This window comes from Bombina bombina, chromosome 1, assembly GCF_027579735.1.
Source record: "Bombina bombina isolate aBomBom1 chromosome 1, aBomBom1.pri, whole genome shotgun sequence".
Taxonomy (NCBI): Eukaryota; Metazoa; Chordata; class Amphibia; order Anura; family Bombinatoridae; genus Bombina; species Bombina bombina.
In genome coordinates this window covers 1,103,755,553-1,103,778,611 of record NC_069499.1, presented here as the reverse complement: position 1 = coordinate 1,103,778,611, position 23,059 = coordinate 1,103,755,553, and positions in this window count along the sequence as shown.

The window sequence follows — 23,059 nt, the reverse complement described above, 5'->3', positions numbered from 1 at the left end:
TATTTATATGGTATAACAATAATATATAACCATATAAAGTCTTACTGCATTTCCTTATAAAATCACTCTGAGTAAAACAGTCTATGCTGATATAATAGCCTGTACTCCAGTTGTGAAACAAATATAATTTATTTAGACTCTGCAGTTGTGATTCAAATAACCAAGGAACCTGATATAACAACTAAGCCATATATAATGGATCCAGCAGAGCTTCCTCAAATTGTTTATAATTTAACACAAAGAGTTGATCAACTTAGTCAAGCTTTTAGAGAGTTACAATTAGAAAATGAAACTTTAAGAAAAGTAATAAAAGACACTGTCTCTACTAAACAGAGCCTTCCTGACAATCTGTCAGAACCATTTATTGCACCTCCAGATTTTTTCAATGGAGATAGGAATTTATACCGTCATTTAAAAATGCTTGTCTGCTTAATTTCACCCCTTAAACCTAGAACATACCCAAATGATAGGGTTAAAGTCCTTACAATGATAAGTTATTTAAGAGGTGAACCTCGCATTTGGGCAGACACTCTCTTTGAGACAAATAATCCAGTTCTCTCATCTTTTTCATCTTTTCTGGATATCATGGATGAATTATACTATGATTCTAACCATACAGTATACTGCTGAGAAAAAGATGAGGAACCTAAAACAAGGTATCAAACCTGTTGAATGTTACATAACAGAATTCAAGCAATATTCTATTGACTCTCAATGGAACGCCATTGCCTTAAAAAAGCAGTTCAGGCTTGGACTCTCTGACGCAGTAAAAGATGAATTAGCCCGAACTGAGTTGCCTGAAACATTGGAAGGCCTTATGAAGCTCAGCAGGCAAATTGATAGGAGATTACGTGAAAGAAGATTTGAACGTCAATACCCTGAAATTGTTTACAAGAAGGATAAGGTTCTAAACCATCCCACTTCTAACAGTTCTCATCTGGTTCTACTGGTGCTGAAGCAATGGATATAAGTTTTGTTAGAGGACCTCTAACTCCTGAAGAAACGCATCAGAAAGAAGACTAGAGGCCTCTGCATGTATTGTGCATCCTCATCTCATACTTTAAAAGATTGCCCCTCTTTGCCACAGAACAAGAAGAGTAAGTACCATACCAATCTTTCTATCCAGTTAAAGCATAACAACCCTCTTCATTGTTCTTTACTTCTTTCTCTACAGTGGGCAAATAAGCAAGTGACCATTCCAGCCATCTTGGATACAGGAGCACAAGGAAACTACATTGACAGTTCTCTGGTTTCAAAAATATAATACCATTGATAAAAAAGTTGTCTCCTATTCTCCTTCGTGTGGTTGATGGGTCTGAGATATCATCAGGGCCCATTACACATCACACCATCCCGCTCTCTGTCACCACATTAAAAACACATCATGAACATCTCACCTTTGATGTAATCACTTCTCCATTATTCCCTATAGTACTTGGGCTAGCTTGGTTACAGCTACACGAACCTGATATTAATTGGAAATCCTTAAATGTTCAATTAAATTCTGATTTCTGCCAACAGACTTGTCATAGAACCTTTTTTCACAGTTTATCCTCCACATCAGAAACTCTGATACCAGAAATGTACAAGCAGTTCTCTGAAGTCCTTCAGTAAGAAGGAAGCAGACACCCTTCCCCCAACAGAATCTATGACTGCCCTATCGAATTGAAACCTGGAACCACACCACCCATCGGTCATTTATACCCACTCTGTCAACCAGAACTGGATCATCTAAAGACTTACCTAGATAAAAATCTAAAGAAAGGGTTTATCCGTCCTTCGGTTTCTCCTGCTGGGGCAGGAATGTTTTTTGTGCGGAACAAAGACCCAATCTCTTCGGCCTATCATTGACTTCAGACAATTGAACAAAATCACCATAAAAAAACGATACCCTCTCCCCCTCATTCCTGAACTCATAGAAAGACTCAGGCATGCTCAGATTTTTACTAAATTAGATTTGAGAGGGGTGTACAATTTAGTGCGTATCCGAGAGGGGGATGAGTGGCTTACCGCTTTTAGAACTAGGTATGGGTTGTTTGAATATCTAGTTATGCCCTTTGGCTTAACCAACGCACCCGCAACTTTCCAGTTCTTTATTAATGACATTTTCCATGATCTCCTTGACACATGTGTTGTTGTCTACCTAAATGACATTCTAATCTATTCCACAAATCTAGAAGAACATATCAAACATGTTAGTTGGGTTTTAGCAAGACTCCAAGTCCATCGGCTCTATGCCAAATTGGAAAAATGTATTTTTCACACCAATAAAATAGAGTTCCTGGGTTACTCCATCAGCCCAAATGGGATTCAAATGCAAGATAACAAAGTGGAAGCAGTAAAATCCTGGCCCACACCTTCAACACGGAAAGAACTACAAAAGTTTCTTGGCTTCAGTAACTATTACAGAAAGTTCATTCGCAATTTATCAAAAATTGCGAAACCTCTGACTAAATTAACTAGTGCTAACTGCACTTTCCAGTGGACCAAAGAACAGGATGATGCTTTCAGCTTCCTGAAGAATTCCTTTTCATCTGCTCCCATTCTGAAATATCCTGACCCAAACCTTCAATATACCCTACAGGTGGATTCTTCAGATTATGCTCTTGGCGCTGTCCTCTCCCAAAGACAGTCTCCTAAAGAACCTCTACACCCAGTTGGGTTCTATTAAAAAATGATGACTTCAGCAGAGATCAACTATTCCATTGGGGACAAGGAACTTCTAGCCATTAAAAGAGCCTTTGAATTCTGAAGACATCTTCTTGAAGGTACCTCACTACCTATAGTGATTTACACTGATCACCCGGAATTTAGAATATCTACAAAATAACAAAACTTTATCTGGACGTCAAGTGAGATGGAGTCTTTACTTTAGTCGTTTCAATTTTCAAATCATGTACAGGCCGGGATCAAAAAATGGGAAGGCAGATGCACTCTCTCGACGAGATTCAAGACCTGTACAAGAAGACTCTCCTACTAGCATTCTTCCCCCTACTCGTTTCCTTGCTATCCTATCTCAACAGGATAAGGAATACCAATCTGATCTATCTTCAGAAGACCAAACCCTATTAGATAGCCTAAGCCTCCAGAATGGTTTTTACTTTCATGGTTCTAAACTATATATTCCAGAACGTTTCAGACAGAAAATAATCAAAGAACATCATGACCCTCCACTAATTGGTCATCCAGGTATCAAACTTACTCATGAGCTCATCGCCAGAAGTTATTGGTGGCCATCGATGAAAACCAGTATAAAGGAATATATACAACATTGTACAACCTGTACAGTATCGAAACCAGAATGGAGACCTCCCTACGGCTATTGATTCCTCTGGAAGTACCAGAATCTCCTTGGTCTCATTTGGGAATGGATTTTATAGTTGATTTACCACCTAGTTCAGGACAAACTACCATTTTAGTTGTTACAGATCATTTTACTAAAATGGCACATTTTATTCCCTTATCACAAGTTACCCACTTCCATTGAAAACAGCATACTTATTTCTAAACCACATTGTACGATACCACGGGTTACCCTCCATTTTAACTACTGATAGAGGAACCCAATTCACTTCACGCTTCTGGAAAGCACTCACTAAAGCACTCCAAATCGATCAAAGGTTAAGCACAACCTTGCACCCTCAGACTAATGGCCAAACTGAGAGACTCAATCAGTGGCTTGAGCAATACCTACGTTGCTATTGCTCATATCATCAAAATAAATGGACTTCTTTTCTCTCTATGGCTGAATTTGCCTATAATAATACCATTAACAGTACTACAAATTACTCTCCCTTTTTTGCCAACTATGGTTTTAACCCAAGATTCACTATCCAAACGACCTCTACTCATGATTCACCATCTGTTGATGTGTTGACACAAAACATAGCTGAAAATTTCCTACACTTACGTGATAACATCAAACAAGCTCAGGCTTCTCAGAAGAAATTGTATGATTTACGACGTAGAGCTTCTCCGAAATATTCCATAGGGGACTATGTTTGGTTATCTTCCAAAAATATTAAAATGCACTTACCAAGTAAAACATTGGCTGGGTTGTTCCTTGGCCCATTCAAAATTCTACACATCATCAATGAAAATGCCGTCCGGCTTGACCTACCTGATTCTTTACCCATCCACCCAACTTTCCATGTATCATTATTGAAACCCTACTTAGGAGATAAGCCTGATGCACCTCTTTTACCCCCTACTCCTATTCAATTGGGCACTGATGTCTATGAAGTTTATGATCTCTTGGACTCAAGACATTATAATGGAGAATTACAGTATCTGGTCCGATGGAAGGGGTTCACCCCAGAGGATGACACTTGGGAACCTCATGCACACATTAATGCTCCGAAGCTTATTGCTCGCTTCCATAGACGCTATCCAAGTAGACCTAAATTCCAACCCATGGTCGGCTTGCTTGAGGGGGGGGATCTGTAAGGATTCCAGTCCTGCTTTTACCTTTTGCCTCAACTCACCTTCCTCACCTGTACTTAAGGCATTACCCCGCCCCAAACAAGTGCTTAGTTGTTGAGTATTGTTTGCTAAAACCAGTGCTCTGTTTCTTATAAGCTACATTCTTATCAAGAGAAGATTTACTTTTACTACTTTAACATTTGGATTACAAATACCAGCTGCAGTTTGGTCTCATTATGGACTAATAACAACTAGTCTCATTCTTCCTGAAGTTTACTATTCCAAGAAGTATTAATTTATTTCAACTCTACATCTCTACAGGAATTGCTACTTAATTTCCAACAGAAGGATTCTACCTACTACCGCTACGGTATTTGTATCAATTCTAATTTACCTTGGAAGCCTAAACTAACGGCTAATATCAAATGTCATGTTTTCTCTTGAACTTTTCTAAATTGACTTTGTCTCTGAGTTATTACTAACATTTGCAACGTATGTTTCATGTTAATGATATAAACTCTCTTAGATTCATTCCCATACCGGACAGTAACGGACTTTATGTGACGTCACACAGCATCACTCATCTCAGCGTGTCAGACAGCTCCTTGCAACTCAGCGTGTCTCACAGCTCTTATTACACTCACTGGTCTGTGTTAGATATCCACGCTGCAAGCATTATTCAGTGTGCTGTGTCTCGCAGCAGGTCACGCCCCTGTCAGCACCTGCAGTCTGTGTGTCTCATATCTCTCACGCTTCAGTGCTTATTACAATGAACACTATCTCTCTTATTTGGGCTTGAGCTATACCAATGTCAAAAGTTGTTATTAATACTAATACTTATTTTCAGTCTCTTATTATTTATATGGTATAACAATAATATATAATCATATAAAGTCTTACTGCATTTCCTTATAAAAATCACTCTGAGTAAAAACAGTCTATGCTGATATAATAGCCTGTACTCCAGTTGTGAAACAAATATAATTTATTTAGACTCTGCAGTTGTGATTCAAATAAGCAAGGAACCTGATAACTTTACACAGAAACAAGATTCTATAAAATATCTAGGGATACAGATCTCGCTTTCTAGGGATTCCCTACTCCAAATGAATTATCAGAGCCTACTTAAAACCATTGGAACGGATCTGATGGCCTGGCGGAGTAAAAGTCTATCATGGCTGGGTGTGGTATATTGAGGTTTACAATTCAGAAAACAAGTATTTGTGCAATTGTTATAAAGGTTAGCTCTAAAAGTAGAGCTTGTTGTTCTTTTTTGAACTAATCAGAAAACAACTTCTATGTATCCTGATTAGACAACATGAGACATTTAATATATGATGAATTTATGTATTAACTACAGACTTAGGTGTTAATAATGATAAGGATTTATTAATAAGATATATATCATATGTTCAATATATATCTAAATGAGAGCCACAGATGGAGTAGAAATACTGACACAGTCTAAATCAGTAATGATAGTAACAGGAATTAGACAGAATGATCTCCTTTTACTTCACGCATTCACACACATCCTAAAATATTTACAAGTTCAGACACTCCGCAGGCACACATTGTTTGTTTGTAACGGATATTGCAGATAATAGGATTTGCCCAATAATTCAGAATGGTGACAACAAACAGGCAGGTAAGAAGCTTAAAGGCTTTAGTTTTGTTCGTGTACGTTACCACCTTGAGGACCGTGAGTGTTCCGTTACCGCAATAGGAGATCCGTGTCTGGGACTGGCAGCGTGTGTGAATGCGGCTTACTTCCGGGTAGCGGTAAAAAAGTAGATCCGGCCGTTCAATGATCCAAGCTCGGTAATAACAAAGTTGCGACAAGATCATAAGAGATTCAAAGGTAGCAAAAGTAAATATTGGAATGTTACTTTGCTCAGGATTCAAGTGATAGGAGACCTGAAATAAGAATAGCTACAACAGAGTAGGTATGACTTCAATAATCAGGCAGTGAATGAATGTTACAGGTAGTCCTTAAATAGGGAGGAGACCACATAGGAGGGGTTAGAGTTAAAGGTATACCACATCTCCCCCCCCCTTCAAGGAAGCACCCCCAGGGGATTCCAAGCTAGGTTTCTCAGGATAGCGGCGATGAAAATTCCGCAGAAGACGGGGAGTGCGAAGATCAGAATGAAGTTGCCAAGAGTTATCCTCCGAACCATAACCCTTCCATTTCACAAGATACTCCAACCTCCGCCTATGGATCCTAGAATCCAACACAGCTTCGACTTCATACTCCTCTCGATCATCAATGAGTATCGGAGGTGGTCGAGACAAGGAGAGGGACTGAGGTGATGGAAGATATGGCTTCAACAAGGAGACATGGAAAGAGGGGTGAATTTTAAAATCCTGAGGAAGCTCCAATCTCACAGCATTGAGGTTGATTATTTTAGACACCTTAAAAGGACCCAAGTACTGATTTGCAAGCTTTTTACTAGGAACGGAAAGCTTAAGATTTTTTGTCGAGAGCAGAACTAAATCTCCAATTTGATAAGAAGGACCGGCTGTGTGATGGGTATCATACAACCTTTTCTGATAATCTTTAGCTTCCGAAAGATGTTTTTTCAGGATGTCCAGCCTTTCTTGTAAAGTAGTCGCAAAATCCAATGCAGAGGGTGAGTTCACCTGTTGAGAGGATAAAGAGATGGTGGTAGGATGATATCCGTAAGTAGCGAAGAATGGAGATAGTTTAGTTGATGAAGAAGTGGTATTGTTGTAACAGAACTCCGCCAAAGGTAAATAAGATGACCAATCATCCTGTAGATGAGTTATGTAGCAACGAAGATATTGTTCAAGGGTTTGGTTAAGTCGCTCTGTAAGACCATTTGTCTGGGGGTGAAATGCAGTCGAGTATCTTGAATCAATCTTGATTAGCTTGCATAAAGATCTCCAAAAATTAGAGGTAAACTGAGTACCACGGTCAGTTATAATAACTTTAGGCAGTCCATGTAAGCGAACTATGTTGTCTAGGAAAACGTGAGCTGTTGTGAAAGCTGTAGGGAGACCTTTTAGGGGAATGTAATGAGCCAGTCTTGTTAGATGGTCAATGACAACTAAGATAGTATTGTAATGGTGGGATTCAGGTAACTCGACAATAAAGTCCATTGATATGGTACTCCAGGGTTTGTCAGGAATGGGCAGAGGAGATAAAAGACCTGATGGTCTTTTGTGTACTAACTTATTTCTGGCGCAGGTATCACAATGTTTTACGTAATTTGTTATATAAGTATCCATGAGTGGCCACCAATAATTTCTCCTGGTTAGGTCAATAGTTTTAGAAATACCCTGGATGACCCGCTAGTGTCCCATCATGGGTTTGTTTAAGAATGGAAGATCTCATTTGTTGGGGGATATAGAGTTTAGATTTATGGTAAAAAAAGACCAGTATTGGAATCTTTCTGACAGTCTATTCCATGTGGTGGTTCATGCTTAATTCTTTTAATACCTCTTCTTCTAAAGGTGTAAGTAAACCTATATTTTTTTCTTTTGGAATGATTTGGTTGATTTGATCTTGAGTGTTTTGATCATGTAGTCTAGAGAGAGCATCGGCTTTGGTATTCAAGTGTCCCGGTCTGTATGTTAAGAGAAAATTGAAACGATCAAAGAATATTGACCATCTTGCTTGTCGTGCAGACAAGGTCTTACTTGTTTTTAAGAATTCAAGATTTTTATGATCTGTATAAATCTTAAAAGGCAGTTTGGAACCTTCTAATAAATGCCTCCAGTGGTCTAGGGCACGTTTTATAGCTAGAAGTTCTTTATCTCCTATGCTATAGTTTTTCTCAGCGCTAGTCAACATTTTCGAATAGAAAGCAATAGGATGAATCTCAGTATTGTTCTTATCTTGTTGTGATAATACTGCACCGATACCTGAGTCGGATGCATCGACTTCAAGGATAAATTCCAAATCAAAGTCTGGCATAGCTAGGATGGGTGCTGTTGTAAAATATTCTTTCAACTTGTTAAAAGCATGAGTTGCGGATTCTGTCCACTTAAATCTTTGTTTTTCACTAGTAAGTGCTGTTAAAGGTTTAACGATTGAAGAGAAATTTTTAATAAACTTTCTATAGAAATTCGCAAAACCAATGAATCGTTGTACAGATTTTGTTGAAGTTGGAGTAGGCCAATTCAAAATTGCTGAAACCTTCTCCGGATCCATTTGTATTTTGTTGGGACTGATGATATAACCCAAGAATTTTATTTCTGTGACATGAAAAGAACATTTTTCCAGTTTAGCATATAATTTGTGTTCTTTTAAACGAGTTAGTACCCAGCGTACATGCTTTTCATGTTCCTGTGGTGTTCTAGAATAAATTAGGATGTCATCTAGGTATATTATGACACAAACGTCAATAAGGTCACGAAATATCTCGTTTATAAAAAACTGAAAAGTTGCTGGGGCATTACTCAGACCGAAAGGCATTACGTTATATTGAAAAAGGCCATATCTGGTTCTGAATGCCGTTTTCCATTCGTGACCTTCCTTGATTCTAATCAAATTATAAGCTCCCTTTAAATCTAATTTGGTGTAAATAGTTGCACCAGTTAGACGTTCCAAAAGTTCAGGTATTAAAGGTAAAGGGTACCTGTTTTTTATTGTGATGTTATTCAATGCCCGATAATCAATAATAGGTCTTATGGTACCATCCTTGTTTCTTACTAGAAACATTCCTGCAGCTGCAGGGGATGTGGAGTGGGAAATAAATCCCTTACGTAAATTTTCGTCTAAGTAATTTCTAATATATTGAAGTTCCTCTTGAGAGAGAGGATAGATCTTACCATGAGGGATTTTGGAACCAGGTATTATATCGATAGGGCAGTCAAATTCCCTATGGGGTGGAAGGTTTTCTGCCTCTTTTAAATTAAATACTTCTGCCAAATCCTGATAACACGAGGGTAAACCATTATCAAGTGACGCTATGGTTTGATGTGGGTAACAAGTGTTTGAGCAAAAGGCAGAATCTAATGTTACCTTATTTGAAACCCAATTTATGTTTGGGTTGTGTTTCTTCAACCAAGGGTACCCTAGGATGAGAGTATGCTGATGTATGGATATGAGATCGAAAGATAAATATTCATTGTGTCCCTGAGATGATGTTACAAGCAGGGGAACAGTATGATGTGTAATAGGCCCTTGTTCTATGAATGAACCATCTATTAACTTAATGGACACAGGGTTTTGTTTGCAAATAACTGGTATTTTATTTTTATTTACATAGGTGGAATCAATATATTTGCCGGATGCGCCTGAATCAATTAATGCCTTGGTTTGGATATTTTTCTGGTCCCACTGTAAAAAAATGGACAAAGTCATGTGTGTATCATTTGCAATGCTGTAAATAAAGTCACTGGTTATTGCCTTACCATTCTTTTGTTTCTTCAACAAAGGACAAGTGGATACTGCATGTTCCTTTTGAGCACAGTATAAACAGAGATTATCCAACCTCCTTCTAATTTTTTCCTCTGGTGGCAGAGGTCCTCTAAGAACTCCAATCTCCATAGGGGTAGCACTGCCATGAGCTCTATCATGACTTGTTGTGACTTGATAAGGTTTCCTGGATGGGTTATCATAAGAGGCCCTCTCTGCTCTCCTTTCTCTCAAACGTCGATCCAAAGAAGTGCTTAATTTGATAAGACCCTCAAGGGTATCTGGGATCTCAAGACGGGAAAGTTCATCTTTGAGTGATTCAGACAAACCCAGGCGATATGATTCTTTAAACTGATTTCATTCCACTGAGAGTCCTCTGCCCACATCTGAAACTCAGTGGTATAATCTTCCACATTTCTCTTACCTTGTTTTAAAGACCTCAATCTCGTTTCAGCATTTATTTGAGTATTTGAGTCTTGATATAGACTAGTCAAAGCAGAAAAAAAATCCTGTAATGAATCTAGGATAGGGTTATTGTTTTCAAAAAACCTATTAGCCCAAGTCCTTGGTTCACCTTGTAGGAAAGATATTGTGGTACATACTTTAATCCGCTCAGTGTGATAAGTCTTAGGTCTAAGGGAAAATAATAAGTTACAGGCATTCTTAAATTCCCTGAACTCAGAACGTTTCCCTGAGAAAGGTTGTGGATAATTAATATGAGGTTCAGGTGGATCATGGGATGTTATATTCCAACAAATGGGTAAGGCAACCTCGTCAATGAGCATCACGGAGACCAACATGAAACTATTAGGGAGGTGGTACTTATATCCCAGTAGGCTAGCTAAGATTTATCCACAAACTGACCCCCTTTGCTGGAGAGGTTGTAAACAACTCGGCACTCTTAGTCATATCTGGTGGGACTGCCCTCTGCTCCAACCGTTCTGGAGGGAAGTTCATGGAGAGATTCAAAAAGTCCTCACACAATCTATCCCTATGGACCCCTTGACGATGTTATTTAACAAACCACCCAGGATTAAATGTAAATACAAAACTGTCCTGCTATATATTATGCTCAGCAGCGCTAAGCAATTAATCCCCAGATTGTGGAAACAATGCATCATCCCTTCTAGGTCTGAGTGGAGACGAAATGTCACGCTTCTTTTGTCTCTAGAAAAATTTCACTACCACAAAACCAACAGACTAGACTTCTACTGCTCTATGTTGTTTTATTGGGAGACATATGCCCGCTCTGACGTTGAGCCAGTACCCCAACCCTCTGACCCGGCATCACCCCTACCCTGACACAAGCCCAACAGTTATACATGTTCACACGGATGTGGGGGTGGGAGACTTACTGGAACCCATTTCCTATATCACCTAAGCTCCTGACACATAACCCATGTGAGCGGGGATAGTTAATAGGAGAGGGACACCTCATAACTCATGGGACGACTTACTAGCTGACGATGAGATACATATTAATGTATTAAGCTGTAAACCAAGGTGTAACAAAGCCCCGGACAGTTGTAGTTGTATTTGTTATATCTTCAAGGTAGACGCCTTCCTGGGCAGATTATCCTGCATAAAATTGTTGTTCATTTACCAACCCAATTAATCAGAGGAATGTCTCCTGCTGCACAGCGCCGTTTGAAGTTTTCCCTTTCTTTTTTTTTTTTTTTTCTTTTTTAATTTATCTTTCAGTTGACTACCATAATACATTGTTATTTTGTTTAAACGAAAAATATCAGCAGACTTTTGAACTTATAGAGACTTAATTGTGTACCATATCAAGGTTTTATAGACTTGAACATAAAAGACTGTTATTAAATGTTTATCTGTTTACTTTGTAATAGTCAATTCCATGTCTTTCTGCAAGCCGGATTGTTGAAACGGCTCTTGTATACTCTGTACACCTTTTCTTTTGAATTGAAATAAAGCTTGTTGGAAAAAAAAAAAAAAAAATCCTAACACTAACCCCCTGAAGATCCACTTACCCGGGAGAAGTCTTCATCGATGCGGCAAGATGTCCTCAACGAAGCCGACAGAAGTGGTCCTCCAGACGGGCAGAAGTCTTCACCCAGACGGCATCTTCTATCTTCATCCTTCCAACGCGGAGCGGCTCCATCTTCAAGACATCCGGCATGGAGCATCCTCTTCAATTGACGGCTTCTTTCTGGATGAAGGTTCCTTTAAATGACGTCATCCAAGATGGCGTCCCTTAGATTCAAATTGGCTGATAGATTGGAACAGCCAATAGAATGCGAGCTCAATCCTATTGGCTGATTGGATCAGCCAATAGGATTGAAGTTCAATCCTATTGGCTGATTGCATCAGCCAATAGGATTTTTTCACCTTTAATTCCGATTGGCTGATAGAATTCTATCAGCCAATCGGAATTCAAGGGACTACCATCTTGGATGATGTCATTTAAAGGAACCTTCATTCAGCAAGAAGCCGTCGATTGAAGAGGATGCTCCGCGCCGGATGTCTTGAAGATGGAGCCGCTCCGCGTCAGAAGGATAAAGATAGAAGATGCTGTCTGTGTGAAGACTTCTGCCCGTCTGGAGGACCACTTCTGCCGACTTCGTTGAGGACATCTTGCCGCTTCGATGAAGAATTCTCCCGTTAAGTGGATCTTCAGGGGTTAGTGTTAGGATTTTTTAAGGGTGTATTGAGTGGGTTTTATTTTTAGGCTAGGGCTTTGGGATGCAATAGAGCTAAATGCCCTTTTAAGGGCAATGCCCATCCAAATACCCTTTTCAGGGCAATGGGGAGCTTAGGTTTTGTTAGTTAGGGTTTTATTTGGGGGGTTGGTTGTGTGGGTGGTGGGTTTTACTGTTGGGGGGGTTGTGTGTATGTTTTTTTTACAGGTAAAAGAGCTGATTTCTTTGGTTTAGTTTAGGCTAGAGTTTTTTTTTATTTTTGGTGGGCTTTCTTTATTTTGATAGGGCTATTAGATTAGGTGTAATTAATTTAAAGATCTTGTAATTTGTTTTTTATTTTCTGTAATTTAGTGGGGGGTTTGTAATTTAGCTAATTGTTTTAAATTTAGTTCATTGTATTAAATTTAGGGAATTTATTTAATTGTAGGGTTAGGTTAGGTGTTAGTGTAACTTAGGTTAGGTTTTATTTTACAGGTAAATTTGTATTTATTTTAGATAGGTAGTTATTAAATAGTTAATAACTATTTAGTAACTATTCTACCTAGTTAAAATAAATACAAACTTGTCTGTAAAATAAAAATAAACCCTAAGCTACATACAATGTAACTATTAGTTATAATGCAGCTAGTTTAGGGTTTATTTTATAGGTAAGTATTTAGTCTTAAATAGGAATTATTTAGTTATTAATTGTAGGTTTTATTTAGATTTATATTAATTATATTTAAGTTAGGGGGTGTTAGGGTTAGACTTAGATTTAGGGGTTAATAAATTGAATATAGTGGCGGCAACGTTGGGGGCGGCAGATTAGGGGTTAATAAATGTAGGTAGGTGGCGGCGATGTTAGGGACAGCAGAATAGGGGTTAATAATATTTAAATAGTGTTTGCGAGGCAGGAGTGCGGCGGTTTAGGGGTTAATATGTTTATTATAGTGGCTGTGATGTGCGGAGCTGCAGATTAGGGGTTAATGATTTAATTTTAGTGTTTGCGATGCGGGAGAGCCTCGGTTTAGGGGTTTATAGGTAGTTTATGGGTGTTAGTGTACTTTTTAGCACTTTAGTTATGAGTTTTATGCTACAACGTTGTAGTGTAAAACTCATAACTACTGACTTAAAAATGTGGTACGAATCTTGACGGGATAGGGTGCACCGTTCACTTTTTGACCTCCCAGGAGAAGCTCATAGTACCGGTGCTATGGAAGTCCCATAGAAAAAAGACTATAAGCAATTTGCATAAGTTGATTTGCGGTAAGGCCAAAAAAGTGTGCGGTGCCCCTAAATCTGCAAGACTCGTAATACCAGCGGTAGTGAAAAAGCAGCGTTATAACCTCGTAATCTAGCCGAGTGCTATTTGTCGAGTATTCTGATCCCTGTAGCTCTCTGGCTGTACTTGGAGAAGGGTGAACAGCAGAATGGGACGGATCTAACCTTCACATCAGGGTGCAATCCACTAAGTCACATTATAAATAATAATAATAATAATAATAATAATGCCAAAATGAAACAATTTAAATGCTTTTTACACTTGAAAGATTGAGGTAGTTGTGGTTTGTACCCCCATAGAAGTGCAGGCAAAGTCGAGTATATGTTTAATTTCTCCACATCCCTTGCTTTATGTTAACACCAATTTACATTACACCAGTGTTTCAAAGCACCTGTCAAGCTGGAAACTGGTTATCATTTTTACTAACAGGAACAGAGGTAACATTCCCTTTTGTGTTATTTCCCTTCTGAGGCATGACACAAACACTAACTAGGCACGTTTATTTTACTGGAACAGGAACTGGAATTTGTAGAGCCAAATATTGGACACGGGGCTTGGATTCTGTGGAGCTGTACACAGGACTTGGATTATGTGGAGCTGTACAAAGGACTTGGATTCTGTAGGGCAGGACACTGGACACAGGATTTGGAGTCTGTAGAGCAGGACACTGGACACAGGACTTGTAATCTGTAGAGCTCAACACAGGACTTTGAGTCTGTAGAGCTGGACACTGGACACAGGACTTGGAGTATGTAGAGCTGAATATCGGACACAGGACTTTGAGTCTGTAGAGCAGAACACTGGACACAGGACTTGGAGTCTGTAGAGCAGGGCACTAGGCACAGGACTTGGAATCTGTAGAGCTCAACACAGGACTTGGAGTCTGTAGAGCTGGATACTGGACACAGGACTTGGAGTATGTAGAGCTATACACCGGACACAGGCCTAGGGGTAGTGCCCACACTGGAATCGAAGACTGAAGAGCCCGCACCAGCTTAAAGGACTGGAGTAATGTCCACACTGGGGCCTATTATTGTACTGGAACAGGGACTGGAATCTGTAGAGCCAAATATTGAACATAGGGCTTAGATTATGTGGAGCTGTAAACTAGACTTGGATTATGTGGAGCTGTACACAGGATTTGGAGTCTGTAGAGCTGGGCACTGGACACAGGACTTGGAGTATGTATAGCTGGACAATGGACACAGGACTTGGAGTATGTAGAGCTGGACACAGGACTTGGAGTATGTAGAGCTAAACACTGGACAAAGGCCTAGGGGTAGTGCCCACACTGGGGCCAAGGACTGGAGTTCCAACACCGGCACCAAGGACTGGAGTAATGCCCACACTGGGGCCTAGGAGAGGACAAGGTCAGGAGTACACTGGCAAAAGTTATTGAGCACAAGACTCAAGCCAGGGGTCAGAAAACCTGGAATCAGTCCAATTTCATGACAAACACAAGGATATTCCAGAAGAAAGGGCAGAAGGCTTGCAAGGTTCAGAAGCCTAGGAATTAAAAAATGCAGCAGATTGCAGGATAAAGGTTAGAGGCCCAAACAAAGAGGATGAACTACAATGTCAGGGCTCGGAGGAGCATGTGAAGCAGCCTTAAATAGTCCCAGGTTAATTTAGAAACTGCCTGCAGCTGGCAGACAGGTACATCCAAAGAGTACAGCCAGTGCAGGCAGCAGCTTCACAGATGAATGTCCCAGTCCAGAGCCCTCAGTGGCTCAGAGGGGAAAACCACAAGCAACAGAACTAGGAGACCCAGGGTCAATCCTGGGCATGGGCATGACAGCTCCAGATCTCAAGTACCCCTAACAGGCCAGATTTTCATGATATCTTAACTAGAGCACAGGTGAAATAATCAGCTCATGGATGAGAGGAGGTTAGCAACCATGGTTACTAATCAGCTGATTATTTCACCTGTGCTTAGGGTTGCCAACTTTAGTTTTCAGGGTTGCCAGCTGCCCTCCACAAAAATACTGGACAATCTGTTGGTGACTCTGCATAATGGTAGGAGGGACCACACCACCATGCCCCCCCAAAAAAAAGTTACACCTAATCTAATATCCCTATTAAAATAAAAAAAGCCCCCCAAAATAATAAAAACCCTAGCCTACAATAAACTACCAATGGCCCTTAAAAGGGCCTTTTGTGGGGCATTGCCCCAAAGAAATCAGCTCTTTTACCTGGAAAAAAAATACAAACAGCCCCAACAGTAAAACCCACCACCCACACAACCAAACCCCCCAAATAAAAACCATATCTAAATAACCTAAGCTCCCCATTTCCCTGAAAAGGGCATTTGTATGGGCATTGCCCTTAAAAGGGCATTTAGCTCTTTTACTGCCCAAAGTCCCCAACCTAAAAATAAAACCCACCTAATAAACCCAAAAATCATATTGGCTGTTGCAATTAGCCAATAAGATTGAGCTTTCATCCTATTGGCTGATCTAATCAGTCAATAGGATTGAGCTTGCATTCTATTGGCTGATTGGAATAGCCAATAGAATGCGAGCTCAATCCTATTGGCTGATTGCAACAGCCAATATGATTTTTTCCCCTTTAATTTCTATTGGCTGATAGAATTCTATCAGCCAATCAGTATGTAAGGGATGCCATCTGGGATGGCGTACTTTAACGGGAAACTTCATTCTACGTTGACCATAGGAAGAAGAGGATGCTCCGCGCCGGATGTCTTGAAGATGTATCTGCTCCGCGCCGGATGGATGAAGATAGAAGATGCCGTCTGGATGAAGACTTCTGCCAGCTTCCATGAGGACTTCTGCCGCTTGAATGAGGATGGATGTCCGGTCTTCGAAAACTGTAAGTGGATCGTCGGGGGTTAGTGTTAGGTTTTTTTAAGAATTTATTGGGTGGGTTTTATTTTTAGGTTAGGGACTTTGGGCAGTAAAATAGCTAAATGCCCTTTTAAGGGCAATGCCCATACAAATACCCTTTTCAGGGCAATGGGGAGCTTAGGTTTTTTTTAGGGTTTTTATTTGGGGGGTTTGGTTGTATGGGTGGTGGGTTTTACTGTTGTAGGGGGTGTTTTTCAGGTAAAAGAGCTGATTTCTTTGGGGCAATGCACCGCAAATGGCCCTTTTAAGGGCCATTGGTAGTTTATTGTAGGCTAGGGGTTTTTTTTTTATTTTGGGGGGGCTTTTTATTTTGATAGGGCTATTATATTAGGTGTAATTATTTTTTATTTTTTATTGTTTTGTTTTTTTGTAACTTATTATTTTTTATTTTTTGTAACTTAAGTGTTTATTTTTTCTGTAATATAGTAATTTTTAATAGTATATTTAAATAATTTGAGTAGGGTTAGGGTTTTTTAATATGTAATATAATTAATTTAATTGGTAGTTTAATGTAATTTTAGTAGAATAGTTAGGGTAGGTTAATTAATAGTTTAATATAGTTTAATGTAATTTTAGTAGAATAGTTAGGGTAGGTTAATTAATAGTTTAATACAGTGGCGTCACTAGGGTTGGTGTCACCCGGTGCGGTAAGTTATGGTGTCACCACCCCCCAGAAAGCAGACACACACAAAAACACAGGGACACACACATACAAACACTCAGACACACTTAAAAACATACTCAGATGCACACACAAACACTCGGAAACACACTCAGACACACACACAAAAACACTGAGACATACACACACACAAAAACTCAGACACACACATACAAAATATGTAAACTGCACTGCATTAATTATAAAGCTCATGCCTAGAGCTGCTCCCTGGCTCAGCAGAGCATCAAATGAAAGAATGAAAGAACAGAGCACTCTAAAATAAATCACTGAAGAAAAGGTTTAGGCGCGCAAACTATGAAAATTCTGCTCTCTGACTCTGTTCCAAGTCTGTCAGTGCACAGCCCTGGGCTGCGTGCCTACCGCTTCTTATGGCCAATCAACTCTGCACTCTGCCCAACCCCAGACCCCCACCCGCTCTCCTACCTGTTCAGTGTGCACTTAGTGTACCATAACCATAAAGGTCTGGTGGGCATCATACGTGGCTCCTTCACTTTAGAGACAGTGTCAAACAGTCATGCGGTCAGGTGCCAGGCATCCCCTCACGATTTCCCAGTTCCCGTTTAGAGAGACAGCACAGCAGTGAGTGACTCCACTGCTCCACATGTCACTGAGCAGTGAGCACAGATAGGCAGGCAGATTTAGGCTAGCAGCGCAACCTTGCAAGCCCCACGGCATGCCCACAACATTCATAGAGAAATTGGGCAGAGGAGAAGCAAAGTACAAACAAGCAAAAGCAGCCAGGAAAACTATTTGTTGAAATTGCAGCACTGGCTCAAGGGGCAAAAAAATTGTGTGTCTACAACTTCCCCAGTCCCACCAATGTTCACAAATGCCAGCCCCTCTAATAAAAAAAAAATCTATGCATCTCAACATTGTATTTCTTTGAATTTCAATAAAATTAAAAAAAAAATGAAAAATTTTTTTTTGGTGTCACCCCCTGGAGGGTGTCACCCAGGTGCGGCCCGCACCCCCCGCACCCCCCTAGTGATGCCACTGGTTTAATATAGTTTAATTTAATTCTACAGGTAAGTTTTAATTTATTATAAGATAGGGATGAGGTAATTTTAATGTAAAGTTAGCGGGTTGTTAGGTTTAGGGGTTAATAGCTTAATTTAGTTTATGGCAATGTGGGGGGCTGGTGGTTTAGAGGTTAATAGGTTTAGTTAATGGTAGTGATGTGGGAGGCCAGGGGTTTAGGGTTAATAATTTTATTACAATTGCGGCTGGGTCCGGGAGCGGCGGGATAGGGGTTAATACATTTTATTTAGTTGCGGTGGGGTCCAGGAGCAGCGGGATATGGGTTAATATTTTTATTTTGTTGCGGTGGGGTCGGGGAGCAGCGGGATAGGGGTTAATACTTTTATTTAGTTGCGGTGGGGTCGTGGAGCGGCAGGATATGGGTTGATACATTTTATTTAGCTTGTGGCAATGTCGGGGCGGCAGATTAGGGGTGTTTAGACTCGGGGCTTATGTTAGGGTGTTAGGTGTAAACGTAATTTGTTTTCTACCATAGAAATCAATGGGATATCTGGCAGCATCGAACATAAGCTTTCTCTGCTTTCAGACTCCCATTGATTCCTATGGCATCCGCGGCCTCCAGGGTGGCGGATTGAAAACTAGGTACGCTGGAACGGAATAGTGGCGAGCGTACTTGTTAGAAATTTGTTAACTTGCAAAAGGTGTCAGATAGTGCAGAATTTGTATTTGGAACATCTGTAATGACGTAAGCATCGATCTGTGTCGGATTGAGACCGGCGGATCGTATGTTACGTCACAAATTTCAACTTTTGCCAGTCTGTAGGGTTTGATAACTAGCTCAAATCAAGCTCGCCACAATTACGCTGCGGAATTCTGGCGTATTTGCGGTTGACGGCTTGATAAATAGGCCTCATTGAGTTAACTTCCCTTATAGACTTAGCTCTGCTTGTAAGTATTAGTTTATCTAAGCTGTGATGGATCTTTTCTTAAAATGTGTTAAGCAGTGTTTGTACCTGTATGTAGAAGTCCTCCATATTTGGTTATGTAGTAGGGAATTCCGCTTATATCAGGCTGTGTCTATAAGGCCAGCAATTACTTCTACCTCGTGGTCCAGCTTAGGTCCAGATAATTGTCGTAGCAAATATTTAAAGTCTCTTCAAAAGGATCTGTAAAAAAGTTGCTTTACCTATTTGTGGATATAGATCAAAAACTTTGCTGGAATTTATTATTTATACCCCTAAATCAATTAGTTTTGCAGGAGCTTATGGACTGTGCGTCTTGTCTCTTCTGCAGCTGGTGCCGCCCCCTTTTTCTACACATTTAAGGTGATGGTAAGTTTACACAGTTTTGTAGACATCAGAAATAGTAAATGTCACTAGGGATGGTGATGCTAGGCCATTAAACACAGATGAATTGCATGCATAATCAACAAAAAAATAATAGCAAGACCATGCAATAGCACTTACTCTGAATTTGAAATGAGCAGTAGATTTTTTCTAACAAATTTTAAAATGACATTACATTTCCACCCCACCCCCCACCCCCCCATTGTATCATGTGACAGCAATTAGCAAATCACAGTCTCATATATCTATACCCTGTGAACTCTTGCACATTTTCAATAGGAACTGGTGCCTCAGAAAGTGTGCATATAAAAAGACTGTGCACAATTTGACAATGAAAGTATAGTGCAAAGATTTTAAGTTCAAAATGGCATGCTCTATCTGCTCTATCTGAATCACATATATTCATTTTGACTTTAAATTCATTTTAGCTAATACTGAGGATGCTGTATGATAATCACCTCTCATATAGCTTATAGGCAGGTTCATTGTGCTTGTGTGATCCCAAAAACAGTTCTGATAGATTGGTATAAAATGTAGTTTATTACAAGCCCAAACAAGTAGAACTGAATACATTTTTCTATCGTCTTTAATGTATCATGTATATAGTGCACACTTCAAATATAGTATAATAGCGAACAATTAAAGTAAAACATTTTCCCGGCAAATTGTATATTTATGTAAAACCACTTGGGGGCAGTACATTCCCTTCTAATATTGTTATTTATATAATTACACTTTTTGCCTATTTAATTTTATAAGCTTTTTTAAAAGTTATACCATTTATTAAAAAATAATAATATGTTGTGCCCTTTTTAAAAATATACAAAAAATCACCAACATCTGAAATAATTACAAATTTATGCTAGATAACACTTGATGACTATTTTATTTTAATATTATCTTAAAATATTCATTCAGATATCTAATTTAGAAAAATCAAACATAGAAGTAAATTAAATTAGTCCATTATTATTAACTAGGCGATAAGCCTGCCCAGAGGGCAGTCTATGATTAAAAAATACAAACCCCCAAGCTTAAAGCTTAAAGGGCCATAATACCCAAATGTTTAAACACTTGAAAGTGATGCAGCATAGCTCTAAAAAGCTGACTAGAAAATATCACCTGAACATTTCTATGTAAAAAAGAAAGATATTTTACCTCAAAAGTTCCTCAGTAGCCACATCCCATTGTAAAGGACTTCTAAGCAGCAAATCAGTATGTCTGTCCCAGGACAGCTAAGGGAGTGAGCTTTCGTGCATATTATTTCCCTATTCAGTGTAAGGAAGTTTACTATGAAATCTCATGAGAGTTTAAGTGAAAGTGAGAGTTTATGACCTCAGCACTGCTGATTGCTGATTGGCTGCTGTTCATTTCTTAATTTTTTTTTACCTGCAGCTGGGCAGCAGCTGAAGTATAACTTTTTACACAGAACTTACTCTGCTGAGCTGAGGAGATTGTGAGGTAAAATATTTTCCTTTTTTACATAGAGATGCTCAGGTGATATTTTCCTGTCAGTTTTTTACAGGTATACTGTATCAGTTTCAAGTGATTTAGCATATGAGTATTATGTCCCTTTAAGTTACAAAAAATAAAAATTACAGAAAAAAATAAACAAAGCTATCTAAAATAAAATATTTATACCTAAACTAATACCCATATAAAAATAAAAAATGCCCCAAAATAAAAACACCCCCTAATCTAATACTAAACTACAAATAGCCCTTAAAAGGGCCCTTTGTAGGGCATTGCCTTTTAAACAGCTCTTTTACTTAAAAAAAATACCACTCACCCCTAACAGTAAACCCCCCCACCCAACCAACCCCCCAAAACAAAAAACCTAACACTCAAAAAAACCTAAGCTATCCATTTCCCCTAAAGGGGGATTTGTATGGGCATTGCCCTTAAAAGGGCATTCAGCTCTTTTACTACCCTTAAAAGGGCAATCAGCTCTTTTACAGCCCATTAAATCCCTAATCTTAAAAAAAAAAATCCTGAAGTCCAGCGGTGAAGGTCTTCTTCCAGGCAGCTCCATCATCTTCTATCTTCATTGGGAGCGAAGGCGGTGGGGAGGTGTGGCGCGGTCTTCACCGATGCGCGGATCTGGAGTGGTGGTTCTCAGCGGCAGCAATTATCAGCAGCGTGGCGGCTCCTCTTCATCCGATCTCCGGCATACACTGAAAATTGAATGCAAGGTACTGCATTCAATTTGGGGTAACTTGCATTCCAATTGGCTGAAATTTTTAAATCAGCCAATAGGATTAGAGCTACTGAAATCCTATTGGCTATTCAAATCAGGAAATAAGATTTCAGTAGCTCTCATCCTATTGGCTGATTTCAAAATTTCAGCCAATAGGAATGCAAGGTACCCCAATAAATATGACGATCGCATGAAGAGAAGCCCCCACGCTGCTGAGGATCACCGCCGCTGAGGATCTGTGCATCGGGGAAGCCAGCTCTGCACCTCCACTCCGCACCACCTTCGCTCCGGATGAAGATAGAAGATGATGGAGCCGCCTGGAAGAAGGTTTTTTCTTAAATTTTTTTTTTCATTTTTAAGATTAGGGATTTCATGGGTTGTAAAAGAGCCTTTTAAGGGCAATACCCATACAAATGGGTAGTTTAGGATTTTTTAGTGTTAGTTTTTTTATTTTCGGGGTTTGGTGGGTGGGGGGTTTTTACTGTTAGGGAGGACTTAGTATTTTTTAAATGTAAAAGAGCTGTTTAACTTAGGGCAATGCCCTACAAAAGGCCCTTTTAAGGGCTATTGGTAGTTAAGTTTAGATTGGGGGTGTTTTTATTTTTGGGGGGCTTTTAATTTTCATAGGGATTAGGTTTCATTTTTTTTTGATAATTTTGTTTTAATTTTTTTCTGCAATTTTAGAGTTTTTTATTGTTTGTAATTTTAGATTATATTATTTTTGCAATTTAATGTTTTATTTAAGTGTAACTTAGTATTGGGGTTAATTCAGGATATTATAGCCTATGGTGAATAAATAATCTTGATTTTATTAAAGACAGGAGGCGAATATTTTGCATCAAATCTTTACTGAATCCAAACAGCAGCAAAGAAAACATACAGAGAAAAAAATAATAATAGCATAGTAACAAGACTGCACAAATCGGCACACAGCAGCCTAATAAACTGTAATGAACAAGTCCAGCACTTCCTCTTTCTTTGATCATAAGACAGCGGAACCAGTCATGAAGAAAACAAACTCCAAAATATCCATCCTAGAGCAAAATGGAACAGTGATACCCAGGAACGGAGAAACAACAGATGACCTGGTCCGTAGATAAAGGAGAACATAAAATCCACAGAGTCACTGAAAAGAGAAAAAATGCAAAGTTACAACAATCCCAGAAAAGGAAAATCAACAGCAATGACATAATTTAGATGAAATTTCCAGAAAACAAAATATTATTAATATATAATGGGAGGGAAAAGAAGGGGGGGGGA